Source organism: Sceloporus occidentalis, unplaced genomic scaffold (assembly GCF_023333645.1).
Source record: "Sceloporus occidentalis isolate IW3139 unplaced genomic scaffold, rSceOcc1.0.p SCAF_2, whole genome shotgun sequence".
NCBI lineage: Eukaryota > Metazoa > Chordata > Lepidosauria > Squamata > Phrynosomatidae > Sceloporus > Sceloporus occidentalis.
The window spans coordinates 155,989,747-156,009,892 of NW_028316982.1; the positions used below are offsets into that span (position 1 = coordinate 155,989,747).

Genomic DNA, 20,146 nt, shown 5'->3' on the forward strand with positions numbered 1-20,146 from the left:
TCAAAGTTGAAATATTCATCCAGACTATTCAACTATGTTTAGCAACTTTCAGCACACATTCACCTCATTATTAGTTCATTTAATTAATTATTCATTCTTCATCTAGCAGTTTCCTCAGCAATCCTGGAGGTTGTTGATGGCATTAACAAGGGTCTTATGATGAAAGAGGAGAAACAAAAAAGCAAAATCTGAAGTGCCATGCAGTGAGAATTATATGACAAGATGCCAGCTTCACCAAACTTTTCAAGGGGCATGATTGTGGATTTTGATACATTTTAAATAGCCAAATGGTTTCAGGCTAGGTTTTTGTCTAAGTGGCAGCAGGATGATGTATGCAACTGGAATTAGCAGGAGATGCATCAAACACATATGCCAATAAATCTATTTTTTCCTCCCTTAGATGGTGTGGAAATAACATGTGAAGAAAATATGGGTCTAGAGATATACTGTATATACTCATGTATAAATCTAGATATGTTAGTCAAAAAACCTGAGTTGACTTATCCATCAGTCAATGTAAGTACCTTTAACTCTTATAAAAAGAGAACCATCCCTGGTGAAAGGCAAGAGTACATTCTGACCTGGAAGCACTGTTCCCCCTCTCCTCTGCTCTCTCATCCATCCAACCTTCAGTTTGTACACAAACAGTTATGCCTGCTGGAATTTTAAAGTTCTTTGCTGTTTTCCTTTCCTTCATCTTTTAGATCCTTTGTTACATGCCCCTAAATTTTACCCTCACATTCAAGGGTCATATCAAATGCTATACTTTTAGCTCCAAAATCTGCCCTCAACACGAGGTTGACTTATAGTCAATTAAATACAGTAAGGAGATTACCACACTATACTCTTATAGGCATGGTACAGACTGCTCAAATGCACTGTACTCCCAGCGATACTAGGGTTAGGAAGTGCGCACAAACCGCACACTCCCTAACCCTAGTATGTGTGGGGGCTGTCATGTTTGTGCGGCCCTGCCCACATGTTGCACGCATTGGTAACGTTGCAGCTGCGCAGTGTCCAAATGTGATGTCGCTGAGCTGTCCTACGACGCTTTGGTGCATCGCAGCTGCACAGCAAACAGGAGCTGCTTCTCCATTTTTGCTGCACAGCGGTACCGTGCCATTTGGTCGCTGCAGTAACACTGCGCAGCAAAGAGAGGCAGCTCCAGCCTGCCTTTTGCAGGCGGTGTGTACCGGGCCCTAGTGCTGCTATTCCAAGTGTTGCATTCTGAGGTTTGTAGTTCAGTGAGGCATAAGAGCTCTCTGGATGAGAATTCTAAATGCCTTTCCCTAAACTGCAAATACCAGAATGTCATAGGAGGCAGCCAGAGCAGTAAAAGTGGAATAACAGTACTATAAGAATATAGTGCACTAATCTCCTACATCACAATCCACATGTCCTCATGCTCACTGGCTAGGGTTGACATGCATTCTGGAAAACCAGGATTTCCCCAGATTGAAGGGTCTTAAAAATGTCCTAGCTGGCTGAGCATGTTTAAAACCACAAATCCCAGATTCCTACTTTGTTCCAGGCTACATTTTGTCAGTCTCCAGACTTTGCACTAAAGCTCCTCTCCCCTCATTTTATTCTTCTCTGTAGGGAGAATGCTGCCCTCAAATAAAGTCAGTGCCTTCCAGTTAATATTGGATTTTTGTGGTTTACTCATGAGTTTTGACATAGCTACCTGGTGAGGTGAACCTCTTCAAATAATCAAGAGCTGATTCATATGTTCTATGTAAGCCACATATATATCTGGAAGATACGATATTGGAGAGGTAACAATAGGACCCCCAACAATGACTTTAATCCTGTTATTAGTTTTGAATAGTGTAGAACCATTGAATCAATTTGATTTACTAGATGTTCAGTCACAATTCAATTATTTATTGAAAGGCTTTTCCTTGACTGGCTCTGACCAGTAGGAGCCCAGCCAATATATGATATTAGAAGTGCTATTGATTAGGACTGCAGTTATTCCATCTGACCTCAGCTTCTCATACTCACATTTTGCTCCATACCCTTCAGATAGTATGCCATGGTCACTGAGCATGCTCATTCTACAGTGGGCAGTTGTGAGGATTTCCCCATTCAAGTAATATCTTGACAATTTTTCTACGTCTATAAAGCTTGTGTTTCCACCAAGCTTGTGGTTGCATAAGGAGCTACATTCCCATCAAGAAAAATGGAAACAGTGGGAACAAAGAGTGAGATTTCTGAGCGATTGCAAGAAGCTGTCTAGAACAAAATCTGACATTTTGCTCCTTTTTCAAAAAAAGCGAAGCAAGGCAATTGAATGTAATTTCCACATAGATATCTTGCCTCACTACATAACTCTGCATACTGTTGGTGGGACATACATACAATTGAAGGGTCCCTGTATACTAGTATGAATTTTGCATTTTTAATTGCATCGTGCAGTATGAGCCTCACAGATGTAACCAAAAAATATAACCCCTGCATTTTCCATCCATGGGATTATTAAAAATTCTTTTATTGGCGGTTATAAAATGTGCTGCACAGGATTGATCAGGAAGACTGAAATGGCTTTTTGGATCTGTTTCATGATCCTCATTCTCTCTCTCTCTCTGAAAATGGATGTTTAAGAGGGTTTTTTATCTTGACGTCCTTTGTGCATTATTTTCATGTCCGCTACTACAGCTTCCATAACCACAGCACCTGAGAGCCACTTAAACCCGCAATGGTATTCAATCCCTTGGGTGAAAGGAACTTGCAGATATATTATTGATTTATATTTCTAAAAAAAAAAAAAAAATCAGGCTGTAATGTATAGGTTGGCTACAGGAGCCCTTGGGCAGATTTGTGTAATAATAAACCATTTTATTGTTGATGCAAATGGTAACAAAATTGTTCACAAGCCAGGTCTTACACAATGCCAAATGAAGGGGGAAAGCAGTCAGATTGTGAAGAATGTGAATACAGCTGGCTTTGTTGGGATTTTTATTTATTTATTTCAGGACCAGAATTTCTCTGCATATTTCCCCCCCTGTCAGGGACATAATTGATCAATGAGGCCCGGACATAATGGGAGATCTTGCATGATGTCTTTGCAATAAGAATGTAAGGCTTAGCTTTCTGATTTTTAGAGTATGGGGTGGGGAACATATGACCATCCATGTAATTGGAACTACAATACTCACAGTCCATATCTAAACTGGGTGTGGTTGATGGGAGTTGTGAATCAAAACATCTGGACAGCCAAAAGCTGAGAGCCACTGCTGGTTCAGACCTTGCTGGTTTAGACCAGTGTTTCAATATGAGGAAGGGGTGGGCAAAATGCAGCCCATGGTCTACATGTAGCTCTTGGAATATGTAAGTGCAGCCCTTGAAGTCTGCCAAATCCTCAAATATTTTTGAGAGGTAATTCTGGGACATTTTGTTGAAAACCAACGAAAAAGCTACCAAAACCCCTTGAAAATGGGACACTTTACTTTCCCCAACCTCCCTCCAAATTCAAACAAACAAACAAACCAGCTGAAAATGAGCCAAAATGGCAGAAAGTGCCATTCAGGCACATCAAAAGCAGCAAAATGTGTAGCTTGCTGGGTAGTGGTGGACTGGAAGTGAAGGAATGGCCCCACCTCCTGTGTAGTTGCCACACCTGATCTAAGGGCTGAATTCAAATTCACTCATATTTAGGGAGGCCAACTGAAAAACGGGGCATAAATTATGCATGACAAGTGCTGGATTCAACCCTAGGATTCTGTCCCTAATAGTGATTGGGGAAACTTGCAAAGAAGGTTATGACAGCATTGGGATTTCTTTTCGTTATCTTGCAATTCAGGATGGACAAATGTGTTAATTTTATTTCCTTTAAGTGTCTCACTTTGACTTCAGTTCATTTTTTGGGGAACGGCATCATTTTGCAACCTAAATAAATAAATAAATAAATGTGCCCAAACACATTTGTGCTTAATATACACCTTTTATGAAGAGTTCTCCTTTATTTAACTCCTTTTGTACTATTTTTCACTTGTTCTGTTAACTGCCTTCAAAATGACCTTGAATCATGGAGATCCTGTGGATGAGACACCTTCAAAATCTCGTGTCCTCAGCTGTTCTGTTCAGGTCCTGCAGGTGCAAGTACATGACCTTCCTGATTGAGCCTAACCATCTATATGAGGTCTTCCTCTCTTTCTGCTGCCTTCTACCTTTGCTAGCATTATTGTCTTTTCTAGTGAACTATGCCTTCTAATGATAGGAGCAAAGTATGACAGCCTCAATTCAGTCATCTTGGCTTCAGAGACTGTTCAGGCTTGATCTGTTTTGAGATCCATTTATTTGTCCCTTTGGCCACCCATGGTATCCTCACCACTCTTCCCCAGCACTACATCTCAAAATATTTTCTTTCTATGTGCTTTCTTCATTGTCCAGCTCTTCACTGTACATTGTGATTGGGAATACCATCGCTTGGATGATCCTAACTTTGATGTTCAGTGTCATAGCTTTGCACTTTGGGGTCTTTTCTAGTTCTTCCATCACTGCTCTCCCTATTCCTAGTCTTCTTCTGATTTCTTGACTGCAGTCTCCATCCTGAACAAGGTTTGATCCAATTCAAAGATATAGCAGTGTAAGTCTGTAGAATCAAGATGTAGCGAGATCTTGTGGCATCTCTGAGACTAACTGAAAGAAAGAAATTGGCAGCATGAGCTTTCATACACTTCAGACTACTTCCTCAGATGCATTTGGGGAAGTGGAAGCCAGGCACAGACATACATGTGTCATTGGTATGTGAGGATGTCTATTCAAATTACAAGTCCTTTGTGTATGGAAATGAAGTTGCAAGTCCAGTTTTAACTATGGTTGTTAGTCCACAAAGGCATAGGAAACTGGTTTTTGTGCATGGAGATGAACTGGTGCACAAGAACTGATTTCCTATGCCTTTGTGGTCTAAAAGGATGCTATGTAGAAAATGTTTTCTGCTTCTCTAGAAACTAGGGTTGCATCTACACTGCAGAGTTAACGCAGTTTGACACTCAATGCTATGGGATTCTGGGGTTTGTGAGATATTTAGCTCTCTGTGTCAGAGAGTTCTGGTGCCACAGCAAACTACAAATCCCAGGATTCCATAGGATGGAGCCAGGACAGTTAAAGCGGTGTCAAACTGCATTAATTTTGTAGTGTGGCAGCAACCTAGGACTTGAACCAAATTACTGTATAAGAAAATACATTCTTCCTAAACTTTAGGAAGCACTTCCTGATGCTATGAACATTTTGACATTAGAATGGATTGTCTTCAAGTGTAATGGGCTCTCCATTATTGGAGGTCTTTAAAAGGAGATTGGAGGGTAATCTATCAGAATTGATTTAGCTGTGTGTTCCTGCACAACACAGTATTAGACTAAAGGGTCCTTTAGTATCCTTCCAATATGAATCTATGATTGTTTTGTGAGGCCATATTCCCCCCACCAAATTTACTGATATACCACAAAAGAGGTAAAGTTATCTCTCACCGAAGTAGCACCTGTAATGTAACTCAGTTATGTCTTGTTATTGTAAAAGGGAATTTGTGGCCTGTCTCTTCTTCATTAAATAAAAGGTTGCCTCTTTTCCATATGCTGATAGGTTGGGCATTCTTGATAAGAGGTATTAAATGCTTTCATGTTGCTTGAATCTCCACCACACTAAACAATTGTAGCCCTTTGATACCATTTTCATTCCCATGGCTCTATACAAAAACCTGGTATTTGTTGTTCTATGTGGTATTTGGAATTCTCTACCAGAAAGCTCTAGTATTTCACCAAAACAGGGGAAGTATGGTCTGCTTCAAATCAAGTGGAATGTGACTCAAATTCACCTGTTCACTAAGATGGGGAGGGGGGAGAATATATAAAGTTTAGTCTTAATGCTTAGTTTTAAGTTTGTAGGTTTAAGGTACTGTTTGAGGTATGAGGCCTTGCTCTTCTCTTTCTGTTTCCATACACCCAAATAAAACCTGTGCGACTTCTTCTTTTATAAATAGATTCTTACAAATACACCAACCTTAAGTCTCAGTTATTGCAAAGAACATACACTTATAGGGATTGCCTTCAGCTTCCCAGAAGTGAAGGAAGGAACAGGCATAGAACAATACGATAAACCATTACCTCAATAAAATAAAAACAAACTTATTGATTAGAAGCTTTAGTTTTAAAAACACAAATATAGACAGCAATCCATCATGAATCTGTCTGGCTAGTTTCCGAGTTCCTGTAGTCCATCATATAAACAGACATTCTTAGGCTGATCTAAACACATTTAGAAAATCCTTGTATTGGGTGAAGTAAGTGCCATATTTTCTACAATGCAGTTCAAGGATTGAGGACCAAATTTCTGTCCCCAAGGACCCTCAGGGGCCACTCAGAATAGTAAAGATCCCCCTAAAAAAGGAAAAAAAGAAAGAAAAGCAAAAAAGAAAGGAGGAGGAAATCTCTGCAAATGTGAATAGCTTTTTTAAATGCACATGTTAATTAATTAACTTATTTTAATTTAATGAATTAAACATTATGGATGGAGGGCTGCCATCCATCTTAAATAGATTGAGTTAGGGCACAGAATTCAGCCCCCTTCTCTCTTTTTTACTTTTTGCAAAAAAAAAAAAAAAAAAAAAAAAAAAAAAAAAAAAAGCAGTCTAGAATAGGATTATAAATTTTCATAAATTTTGTTCTACAACATTTTTCCTCCCAGTGTGAGAAATTCCTTGAAAACTGCACAATTTTCAGAGACTAGTTGTGATTCAGGACTTATTCCTTTAAAAAACAAAACAAAACAAAACACCAAACTAGTGGGTTTTGTGTGGAAAATGGCATTTTCTGCACAGGAATCTTGATATCTGTGCAGAAAACATTATTTGTATGCAGAAAACAACGTTCTTGTGCAAAAAAAAAAAAAAATTGCTTTTGCTGGGGAAAAACATCCAAAACACCTCCATGGGCGAGTCTGCATCAGCAAGAATTTATTTATTTATTTAATTTATTTATTCCCATGATTTATATCCCGCCTTTCTCCCTTAATGGGATTCAGGCTACTTCCAGGGTTTTCTGGCCACAGAGCTATCCTGAATTTCTCCTGTTACCATCATACTCTAGAGTGATGCCAATCGGCTGTCTACACATGTGTCCTGCTGTGCCAGTTGATGCTGCTACTACTAGTGTGTATCACTCCCTTGGAGGTTGAAAATGAGGCATCCTGTGCCAATCACATGGCTGGGTGCCTCGCTGTGATCTCAGAGGGAGCAATTTGTGCCAGTGGTGATGGTGCTGGGCAGCACAGTGGGACATGTATGTAAACAGCCCCCTAGCGTTGTGTTAGAGTGCTCCAGATTTTCCTGAAAAATCCAAGGCAAAAGGTAAGTATTTTAATTTGGTTGAAAGGTGGGATTTGGTGCAAAACTGGCCTCATCATAGCAGCTCACATTTCCAGACATTCAGTGGCCCCAATCCCACCAATCCCACTTGATGCACACATCAAGTCATATCCCCCAGATAAGAAAGGAAACCTCCATATGCATTAAAAAGAACAGATCAAGTACTCCATGCAAGCTGCATGGGTCCCAGGTGATTTGTGGTGCAGATGTGTATCCAGATGTTCATCTGACCATCTCAGCTGAGTGTATTGATGTCTGCCTTTGGCTTGCTGAATCAGGAATATCCTATTTACACTATGATGCCACCAACTGCAAACAATGTCATGTTTAATTAGTCTGCCTCCAAGAGTATAATCAAGCTTCTTTTAGTAGCTGTCCAGAATAAGGGATGGTACAAGGAGTGTTTGATATATTGATTAATTCGTCTGTTACAGGAATGCTGCTAATTTAATGAAAAAATGGTTTAATTAGTACACAACTCAATAAATTATGATAAATTGCAAAGCTTATACATATTGAACCATGGCTATTTTAATAAAAGAGACAAAGTAAAACTAGTTTTGATGAAACTGTAATGTGTTTTATTGTCATTGTCAATAGACATAATGGAGATATATAAGCAATCAGTGTTAAATTGGCTAGTCTGATTAAAAAACAAGCTATAGTTGGTTGCTCTAATTAAAGCCAATATGGACCTTTTGTCTAACTGCTTAGACCTAATTATCACCAAATGGAGTGTGTAACTAGGGATGGAAAAGACATTTGTTGGGTTTGTAGCTTCTTGGAAAATATCCATTTTGAATATCCCAAAGACTGACAATGAGATTAAATGCCTGTTGTTCTGGAAATATATACATTTCAGAGGTTTGCAAAGGTTATGATAAAGAAAAGCTACACAAAATGAAGTGTACATTTTAATAAGTGTACAACTAAAATGCACATGTTTGGAAAAAATACACACAAACATGCTTAATCAATAGAAAAATGCATACACGTGTGTATATTTTAGAAAAAAAGTGTGTAAAATTATGCATGATTATTATTACTGTTTTGTGGAAAAACAGAAAGTCGGATAAACTGATACAGAACCAGGACAAGAATACTGATATGTTTCTAGAAAACACTATGAAAATGTAAATGTCAGATTTTCACATTCCTGGATACAACAGTTTCTGCACTAATGCAATGAGTTATGGCCACTGGTAGATCATGCAATGAATCAACTTCAGGGCAGCTAAAAACAATTGTTGGTACAGCAATTCAGGTTGGTGGTACATTAGGGGCAATAGCCACACCTTTACCATATGCAGCACACTGACATAAAGAGCTGCTGTATGGCACAGTGGAGGTGAAGTATGAGGATTAGCAGTATGACACTGGAGGACAGGAAGACAGCTGGGATTTTATGATGCCTGATTTTGAGAAATGATCAGAAACATTACCTAGTGCAAAATGTTATTGCCAAGAGGTTAACTGCAGCAAGGGAATTAGAATATGTTACATGTGTTGACAGGCTTGAGTGCTGGACTACAACTCTGGAGATCATGATTTGATTCTCCATTTGGCCAGTGAACCCACTGGATGACCTCGGATGAGTCAAACACTCTCAGCCCCAGAAAATTATGTGATAGAGTTGCCTGTTTGATTGTTTCTTATGTGCCATTACGTCAGGTCCAACTAGGATTGCCATAAGAATGAAATTACTTGAAAGCACACAATAGGAACTACAACAACAACAAGAAGTATGTGTGATCTGCAGTGGCTGCTAGTTTGTTTCTTAGCTTAGTTCAGCACCCTGGACCATAATAAACCGTAAAGCCCTCTGCAGTTTGGGAACTTGGTCAATGGCAGCATCCATCTCACTGGGATGCTAAATCCATTCAGCTATCCAAGGTGTTCAATTTATTTGGGGGACAAATTATTTAATGTAGAGATTAAAATACAAAATATACCCACTGACCCAATGGCACAGAAGCCACTATCTGCCTCTGGCCAGAGTACCTACCCCCCCCCCCCCTTATTCTTTTTCTGTATATTTCTTCCCACATGGTCCTTTTAACATATCCAGATTTCTTAACCACAGGAACCACCATGGCAGCCATCAGGAATAGGATTTTTTCTGTAGTGACATCTTCCTTTCCTCATGGAGTGAATCCTGCCAGTCTACCAGACACTCTTGTGCTTTTAGGTGATCAGGTAATAATACATGATTCTTCAAAGAGACATTTAGCTAAGTATTCTTCTCTTTTAGTATAATGACTATGTTATGATAGTTGTTTTGTCTTGTGTCTTATTTTCCTTTATTAATTCCCACCTCCTATAACATGCTATGTTAACTTTGTTCATTTGTTATTGTTTTAAAAAACATCATTTGATTTTTTTACTTTATAGTATTTCATATATTGTAGGATGTATCAGTTTATAAGCTGATTTAAATTTTTTAAAGGCAATGTATACAGTTTTAAAAATGAGGAAATTATTAAGGCATTTTTTAAAAAATGATTTTTAGTGGATGTTAACTTGTGGCAAAAAGTAGGTTTATATGATATTTCTTAGATGTTGTAATACATTTTGGTTTGTAATAGGAAAGTTATGAGGCATTTACTAGGTCAACAGTGGCTCTGACATACACACAAGAATAATGTAGCACAAAGGACCTGTCTGCTCATTTGGTTATGAAAGGTTAAGCTGTGTCAGTCCCTCCTTTTGCGTAAACTGAACTGGTCTTTCCTTTGACCAGTGGGGATGCTGGGTCATAGAGAAATACTTCCTATATTAATTGGAACACTACAGCGATAAGAGTTCCATAGATCCTTACAAGCACTGCATATCTATAGTTTAACACAAATTATTATTATTATTATTATTATTATTATTATTATCAAGCTTTATTTATATAGCGCTGTAAATTTACACAGCACTGTACATAAAATCATTTAATTAGACGGTTCCCTGCCTTCATGCTTACAATCTAAGAAGACACGACACAAAAGGAGAAGGGAATGGTTGAGGGGAAGGGGATCAGGTCCAGCATTCTTCTCTCCCTCTGAGGCCTGGACCAAGGCAGATGGACAGATGGAGGGTCTGTATCTTAAGGATAGGCCTGATGGCATTGGCCCACCCTCTCTCCCCCTCAGAGGCCAAGATGGAGTCAGATGCCTTGTGGGAAGGGTTCAGTTCCTTTAGTGAGGCCGGATGGGAAGGTCTACCTTTCTCTCACCCTCAGAGGCAAGGATGGAGTCAGATGCCTTGTGGGAAGGGTTCAGTTCCTTTCTCTCCCCCTCAGAGGCAATGTCATCCTTTAACATTTAACCCTGGTGGTGTTAGTGGTAAACTACCGACCCTTCAGAGATTGCTGGACAGCAATTTAAGGCACCAGTTCTGATGATTGAAAAATGGGAAGATAGGCAGTTTGAAGCCCGATGCTGCTTGATGGGGAGAACTCCTGTCACTAGTCCCAGCTTCTGCCAACCTAGCAGTTCAAAAGCATGCAAATGCAAGTAGATAAATAGGTACCACTTCAGTGGGAAAGTAACAGCGTTCAGTGCAGTCATGCTGGCCACATGACCACAGGAGAAGTCTTCAGACAATGCTGGCTCTTCAGCTTAGTAACAGAGATGAGCACTGTTCCCTGCAGTAGGTTACAACTAGACGTTAATGTCAAGGGACTACCTTTATTTAATTCCTATCAGACCTCACCACTTGCAGTCTAACAACATTTGGAGGTCCACAAATTGCCAAGTCCTAAAAGGTAGTGTAGAAGTACAGGTGGATTAGCAACTGTGTCTAGGCCTACAGGACTCTGCTTAGTAGGGTCGCCATCAGGACTTTATGTCAAGTACTCCAGTGTTTAACAGCTTCTTTGAAATATGTGTTATTAGATTCTCTTTGAGCTAGGATATCAAACAGTTAATACTAATGAAAATGTAATCAATACAATCAAGACATTTTTAACACGTTAATACATACATACAGCTAGAGTAGACCCATTAACTCAGTTGTTGAATGGTTAGTCAACTTGTAGACAGAGAAGATTTTCACACGACGTCGTTATATCGTTCCTTTATCATCCCAAAGTGTAGTGGAATCATCATAACAGATAGACGATTCCAAAAGATTTTCACATGAGGCTGTTAGTGTTCTTAAAATGTTGATATGTCAGAATTCAGCAATAAATGATTACAAAACGATTTCAAAACAGTAGAAATCTTCAGGGTCTCTTAGGGGCTGGGCAGACAGCCCCTGAAGGGGAGGCCTGCAGCCATCTCCATGTCCCCCAGATTGGGGCCATGGCAACTGCATGCTGTGGCCCTGATCTGGCCTTTCCAGGGCACAATAGCCACAGCGCCGTAGCTTCAAGGCACTCCTTTGGCACTGCATCATGTGGACTCAGTGTCAAAGGAACACTGTGATGCCACATGCCATGTGGAGAGGCACCGGCATAACAACGCCCTGGGGGCAGAGTCGGGGCATGCGTCATGTGGATGCCACACCCTGATTTCGCCCCAAGCTGGCCTTTATGGCCAGTATGCACAGCCCCTTAGTCTTTATTCCGGTTAGGATGCATGATATGATTCAGGTCTATGATTTCAGGGGGTCAAAATATTAATTAAGAAGGGAAGATTATATAGCAAAATGTTTTGACCTGATAAGCAAGCAGTCTTTGTTTATGTTACCAAGAAGTTTTCTTGCCAGCAGTGGTGCAACAATAACCTTTCCTGTGACAAACCAAAATCAAAATGCCAAACCCAACCCCAAGTTATTTTGGCCCATAAGCCTATCCTCCAACTGTCCTGATTTGACAGGAAGAGTTCTGAATAATTTTCTGCCCTCCCACTTTTCCACTGGCTTTTAAAATGTCTCAGGTTGTCTCTTCTCTTCTCACATCCCCCCTTTGTTCTCACCTTACTTCAGTTGCTGAAAACTTTGTTCAAATAGCAATAGTAGCTTCATTTATGTACCGCTTCATACTGAACTAAGCTGTCTCTAAGTGGTTTACAACTGTAAGCTAATTGCCCTTAACAAGCTGGGTATGCAAAAGTTATTTGCATTCAGAATTCAGCAGGGTGTAGAAAAGAGGAGGTGGTGGAATTTTGCCCTTCCCAGTGTGTGTGTATGTCCCTTCAACTTGCTTGTGGACTTATGACATCCCAATGAATTTCATAGAGTTTTCTTAGGCACAAAATACTCAAAAGTGGTTTTGCCAGTTCCTTCCTCTGAAATATAGCCTACAGCATCCGTAGGCTCAGGCAAAAGCCAACTGCTACAGCCTCTCCTAGCTTGTGTGTTCTTTCTCATTAATAACGTTTATCATCCTGATGTTGCTTGGCCACATGTATCCTAGTTTTCTCTTGTGAAATGGTGTAGGGTATGCATAAAGGAAAGCATCTCTGTTGAGAGAGCTAAAATATTAGCCCTACCATACCCATTCAAGTAGGCATGGAACTGGACTGAGCCCTGAATCAGAACAGGAAGTAAATATCACACATACACACAGAGGATTTGGCCAGGACATTCCATTCCTGCCCACTGAGGCTCTCGATCCAACTAAGAGCTCAGAGTGGTCAAGACAGACAACTTTATTCTGAAAACACTAAGCATTTATAGAACTTTTTAGCTTAAGCAAGCATTTGTAAAATAAAACATCAGGTGTCAAACTAACCAACATCTCCACCAACAGTTCTTCTCAGTCGTGCCAGTGAAAATACAGCAATAGTAAAGCAAATAAATTATAATTTGCTGCCCATTCACAAGAACCAAAATTTGCCAGAGAGGCAGTTTATTATGCCAAATGGTAAGATGGGTCCAACATCTGCTGAATGAAGCAGAAATACTAAATGCCAAGGGGATGTAGGTATTAACCAGTGATAGAGATATACATCTTTGCTTCTTTACTTGTCGCACCCAGTTAGTAAAATTTTCAAAATTTGCTCCCTGTTAGGTGAGATTATGTAAATTTGTGGCTTTTTTGTTTTTGTTTTTCAGGTCTTTGGAAAAACCACACAGAATATTTTTGACACCAAAAATATTGGGAGAGTGCACAAAACCACAACATTTTTTTGCACACATTTTTTCAAAGTATGAAAATGTTTCCCCCCTTTCCCCCGTGGCTGACAATTTTTTTACCATGTGCCCTTACTCATTGAACATGAGAAAATTTGGGATCCCTAGCCTATGTCTATAGGAAATAATATCCTAATGAACCCTGGATTGTATTTACAAACTGTTTCCTCTGGAACCCAAGGGCTTGCTACATGACAACAGGCAGAATTACTGGCAACTAGATTCTTGTGCAGGCCTGCCAATGATCATTTGCATACAAAAAAGTCTTAACACATTGGACGAAATGTCCTGCAAAATTTCCTCTATTCATACAGTGCAACAATACCATCCATATAGCAGAAACACCCAGTTTATACATACATAATGACTTGTTTTGATGTACAGGCATAGAAATTACTTACCTGATAATGAAGACACTGCCATCTTGCTACCTTCATGACACGCTTACACTCATCATGATTCCAATCTGTTGCTGGTCCAATTTCCTAAATTCTCAGAGGAAATCTTCAAATGAAGCACTGGCTTTGGATGACTCACCACAATGCATGCTGGATATTGCAAATCTCCATTCAAAGGAAGCAACACTCTGATCAGTGTCATCGTTTCAGTATTCCAGGTCTTCACCTCAATAATTCAATTCCAGGTCTTCATACCAGTTTTGTTCATGGCATGAGTCATTTCTATCCCTTTGAGAGAGAAAAAGAGCAAAGATTTGGGTAAACTGACAATTCTGATCTATAGGATATGTTCATCATACTCTCAATAAAACAAATAGACTGAAATTTATACTTTTCTTGGGATCATTCTTTCACCTTTTCTAATATTTAAAATACATATTTCATTGTTAGGAAAACTGTCCGAGTAAAAGACCCATGGCAATTAGGAGAAAGCAAGCAAAAGAATCTTGATAGTAGTAAGCCTGGTTACCTGATAACAGAGGCCATCCGGGAGGCAACCAAGACTATTTCAGTTCCAAGCTTAGGACTCAACTCAGAAATAAGTCCAACTGTTGTGTGCAGAGGTGACTGAACTACCTACACATTTTTGAAGTGCTTGGTCCAAAAAGAGATATCTAGAACTGTTTAATAATTGTTACGATCTTCTTTAAGGTATGTCCACATATCCACCTTCTCAAAAGTGACCAGAAATTTCTCACAAGAAAGTACAGCAGAGTCTCAATTATCTGACATAAACAGGTGGGCTGATAGTCGGATAGCCGAAAATGTTGGATAATCTGGAGGGTCCAAGAAAAGCCTTGAAATCACCATGAATTGCAAACATATTGAAGTTTTATTGCAGTAACAGTAAAAGTAATGTTACAGTAACAACATTTTTTGTTTGGGGGTGTGTCTGGGGGCATGGAAATGCCTACAGCCATGCCCCCAAGCAGCTGTGATGTCGTATAATCTGGAATGTCGGATGACCGAAAGACAGATAATCGAGACTCTACTGTATGAATGACTTCTTAGTCTTGGCAATAACTTATTTACTTCCTAGAAGTAAAATAGCTTCATCACTATTCCTGGGCAATAGGTCTAGAAATGTGCTTTACCTATGATTAGCAATAGTTTCTGTTAGAATTGTGTCATCTGTGTTTTAGTCATTGCCTTGTTTGTTAATAACCCTTAACTCTATAATAAAACAGGGGCCCTTTAACACTGCACACTTATAGTGCTATGATTCCACTTTAACTGCTAATGGTTCTGATGAGGAAGGAATCTAAGACTTGGTACAGACGGGCAGGGAGCGGCGTGCCCATGCTGATTCTAGGGTTCCAGAGCATGCACCAACCACACACTCTGAAACCCTAGCCCGTACAGACTCTGTCATCATGGTGGCCTCCTGTCCACACAGTGGCCGCCATGATGCCATTGCCATTGTGCAGTGTCTGAACATTACTTCCAGGAGGTGGTGTCATGCTGGCGCCCTTTCCCCTTTATGGTGCTGCTGCAGCACCGACGAGGGGGAAAGACAGGTGGCATAGACCCGCCCATCTGTACCAGGCCTAAGATGCCTTTTGTCTTGGCTTCTGCTTAAGGTGCTACAGGCTTCAACATAATAACATCTGTCTTTGCTAATACAGAATTTTTCCAAAAACTGCTAGACTAGCAAGTGAAGGTTACATCCAACATATCTTGTTCTTCACTGGAAGTTGATTCCTTAAAGAGTAAATGGATATTTCAGAATAAATAATAGCTATGCTGACTGATGCCTGATAGATAACCAGAACATCAGACAGAAAGCTCCTCTACTGCCTCACCACAGACTACTAACCTCACAATTTCATAGTATGCAGCCATGACTGTTAAAGTGGGATCATAACAGGATTGTTATGTAATGTAAAAGGGTCCAGGTCAGTATGCTCTGCAGCACAGGAGGTCAGCATAGGATGCTTGGGAATGACTGAGTTGACAACTCTTTCCATTTTGGGGCTTCAGTATGTGGGCTTAGGTATTTTGTAGTTTCAGCCCCAAGATAGTCCCCGCATTTCATGGAGGTATTGACAAATCTCTCAAATTGTATTAATGTCTGGAGAAATAACAACTTCTGTCTATTTTGGAAGCAGGATAGTTGCACAGGGTGTGGGGAAGGTCAAGATTACTTTGCCTATGGCCACTTAGAAAATTCCTATTTGGGGTCAGGTTTGAACTAAGAACATCTCAGCTACTTCACTGCACCAGTTAACTGTCAGATGGCATCACCAGATGGTTCCCCCAAAGTTCAAAACTGGTTTGAGATGACCTGAACTGACCTTAATTGTTGAATTTCCACATACACATCTGTTTGTCTTGCAAAATTAAGGGTTCAGACTTGAGAAACCTGAATTTTGTTTTCAGAACTAAGAATCCTAATTTTGTTTTGTTTCTTTATTCAAATTGTATTGACACATTTTGAAGGACTGAGGTAGTAGGTTTTTGACATGTATATCCATATTTCTATACTCATATATTTGGAACTGGGTTTACATACCATCTAAACAATTACATAATGAAGCACAAGTATCAAACATATAAAATTAAGAATTCTGTATTTTGAAAGCCTAGCAGTTTTTGAATTTGACTTCAAGACTGTAGACTCACAAATCAATCCTGCAAAACTTTTGCTTTTGAAGAAGCTAAAGCTTTAGCCACCCAAAGTACAAACATTATATACAAGATCTGCTTAGAGTTTTCTCTCTTGCAAATAGCATATCACTTTAGCTCTGCAAATCTAGCTAGTTCTGCCTCACAGAATAAATTATTCCACAGTCTGATCAGAAAATGCATTAAAGAATGTAATTTATTCCATAGAATTGCTGGAATAACTTGTGCTTCTGAGCCTCCTCAGATGTTCAGTCACTAGAGAACCAATTGGCTGCATGAAAGTTTTTTTATTATTATTTTTACAAAATAAATCTCAGCTAAATAAAGGAGTCCAGTGTGAAAGCTAGCAATTGGGGAAAACATGCGAGTGTGCAGGCACTCCCTAGAGGACCAGACTTTTGTAAATTAATGCATAGATTACAATGAGCTAAATACACAGGGTTTATCATTACAACCATGCTCTTTCCCTTCAGTATACACAAAGAGAAGCTGTACACAATTTGCTAACTTGAGTAAAATAAATAAATAAAACATGTACTCTATATACACCTGGAATGTATGTTTGAATGCTGAAAGAAAAGCTATTGCTGCGTTAAAGCCTGCTTCATTTTCACATTTGCATTTATTCAGTCTAAAACACGGCAGGATGTATAATTCAATTCTCTGCACAGATAAATACATTTGATAGGCAGTGCAATCTTCCAAGTACTCAGAACTCAGGCCCATTGAGTTCAGTGGGACTTACTCCAAGGTATCTATAGCATTGCTGCTAAATTCATATATTTCTCAGAAGGAGAATTTATTGGAAAGACATTTTATGCACTCTCAAAAGGTAACACAGGTATGCCATTTCAAATTAATGTTGCAGCAGTCTTGTGATTTTAGGCAATCAGTCTAATAAAATATTTAGACTGGGGAAAGGGATAAAAAGGAACATTTTAGATCTCATTTAGTGCAATTGCTAATTCTCTAAAATGTCCTATTCCACCTCTTGACTGCACCATGAATGTGACCCTCTCAAAAACAGCACCAGCAGACCACAAGTTCAGGCAGTTTCTATCAAACTAGTAAAGCATCAAGAACATTGTAAGTAGGCTGTGGCTGAGAGCATGTTGGATCCCTCCACTTGTGTAATTATGTAGGCAGAGGCAGCAGCAATGGTGGACAAACAAAAAAGTTATGGGTATAGCTGTGGCAAGGGTAGGAGAAGACAGAGAGATTGAGAAAGAGAGACGGGCAATTGTCCACATCATTCTTCCTAGAACACCTTTCCTCTGAAGACAAACCCACTCCTGATGTCATGCACTGAAGGACTAGAAAGCTCAAATATGTAGCCTCCTTTCCCATTCCACCACAAATCGGGAGGGACGACTGTAGAAGCATACACATAATGTACCATAATATACTTGATGTGTTTCAATACTATTTCAGCATGTATGTCTGCCATTTCCAGGTGCATCACCAGAACAATGGTCACCAGATGAGAATTCATCATAGCATCTATATGTGGAATAGTTCCTATCTGCATCACTGAAGGAACTATCTTTGGGCCCAAACATGATGCCGCCCCTTTGAGAGTTGGATTAGGGCCATGGCAGCCACATGCCATGGCCCCGATCCTCGTATTTGCTGGCTCAAAAAGAGGTGGCAAAATGCTGCTCTTTTTTAGCTGGCAAAAGGGCACCCTTTCAGCTGCTACCACTGCTTTGTGGTGCTCCTGCGGCGTGTGGTGTATAAATGCTATACACTGCTAGAGTGCTGCAATATTGCCTGCCATTTGAGTGGGCAGAAAGCATGATGCTATCTTGGGGGCATCGTCGAGGTGTGCATCATCTAAACACCACACCCCCAGACCACCTCCAAGTTGGTGCTTTCTGCCTGTCTGGTTGGGACCTTAATTGACAAAAATCACAGAATTTCAAGATTTATAAGAAAACTAGAAAAACACTTTTTAGCAGTTATGAAGCCCTTAAGTTAACAATTCTGAAGCCCCAGACATGCAAACATCTGTGATTCCGCTGGGTGCATGAGAATGTGTATTAGTAGAGATTATATCATGCACATGTCCTTCCCATGCATTTTGCCATTCAAGCAAATGTCTAAAGGGGGCTCATGTAATCCACCCTTGCATATGATTTCCAAATACAGATGGTATTCTTGCAGCTATCAGGGGACCACAGATACCAAACTGCTATGTAGACATTCCAATCTTTAGGCCATTGGTGTCCAATACCTAACCTCAGACCTGGAATTGGGATTTTCCAGGTCAAGATTCCTTTTTGATATAGGGCTTAGCAGAACCTGAAGTCCATTGGGCAGAAGATGCAACAATCGATCATACAAGAAGAAGAGGTTACATCATCCCTGAGACTTACACTGGGTATCCAACCAACCCACAACTTCCATATTACAGGAATAGAACAAGTCTGGGATTAATTTCCGTTTAGCTTTGTATGATTTGGTCTCTCAGACCTTAAGGAAATTATCTCATCATATGAGCTCACTCACCAGGTCTAGTCAACATGCCTTGACTCATGCCATCTTTGCAGCAAGTTCAGACAGCAATGGCCAGAGACAAGGCCCTTATAGTGGTTTCATGATATTTGTGAGAACAACTTCCTCAAGATGTGAGAAAAGCTAGCTCACAGGTGTTTCATAAAAATGGGAATAAAGTACACCTTTTCCATCAGATACTTACGATGAACAATATTGCTTTCAGTAGTGACAGCTAGAACCCTATATGGCTATTGCATAATGCATAACAGAGTGATGACATTGATACATAATGAATTGCAGTGTGACAACCCCTCCTCTTGATTGCACTGGCTGCTTACCAGTAGGTGAAGTTTAAGGGACTTTCATGGTCCCTTTGTAGGCCCTAAACTAGGTGCTGTATAGGGATCATGAATACATAGCAATTTCAAATGGGTAACTGTAGACTGTTTATTTGCAATTGCCCAACAGGATTCCAGGATGCCGGACAGCCATATCTATGCTGTTCTTTTTGTTATCAAAATGTGTTGTTATGCTGTTGGTTTAAAATGGTATTTTGATTATTAAAAATCACTTTGAGCTTCTTGGGAAGCAGCATATAAATAAAGTAAATACAAATAAATCTATGTTTTTCAGTACACCATTTGATATACAAAGGTGGAAATTACAACATTGGTCAGCTCAATATTTATTTGTGAATTAAACATATGAAGTACAGAGTGGAGAGAGAGACCTCTCCAGAAAAAAAAGGATTGCAATCTTTTCTCCTCTTACTTGGGGAGTAAATCTCCATTCAGGTCAATGGGACTTACAGCTGAGTAGGAAGGCTTAGGGCTGCTGTGTTATTGGCAATCTTTCAACATACTTATTCTGAGAAATGCACCTAAGTTTCATCCTGCAATTTGACATGATTTTTTTTTAAAAAAACATAGCTTCTTGCTCTTTGTAGAATAATTTATTTTATATATGCTACTTTACTTGCTGAGAATATACAACAGGGCAAATTAACTTTTATTCTGACTGTAAAACACCCGTCCTGATGTGCCCATACAGTGAGGGTCCATAAAAGTTTAAGTGGCTCATCACTGTAAAGTTCATACCTGGCAGCGTAACTAATGCAAAGCTCAAAGGTGATATCATATCT

The 20,146-nt window shown here is 39.7% G+C and overlaps 1 long non-coding RNA gene across 1 annotated transcript in view; it reads left to right on the top strand.

Annotated features, from left to right (window-relative positions):
- The window catches only part of LOC149319167 (uncharacterized), a 95,560-nt gene extending 86,002 nt beyond the window's left edge, over positions 1-9,558 (top strand). The window contains exon 3 of the long non-coding RNA XR_016279847.1: positions 9,447-9,558. This is a non-coding gene — a long non-coding RNA (uncharacterized LOC149319167). The remainder of the gene's footprint in view (positions 1-9,446) is intronic.
- Positions 9,559-20,146: the final 10,588 nt, after the last annotated feature.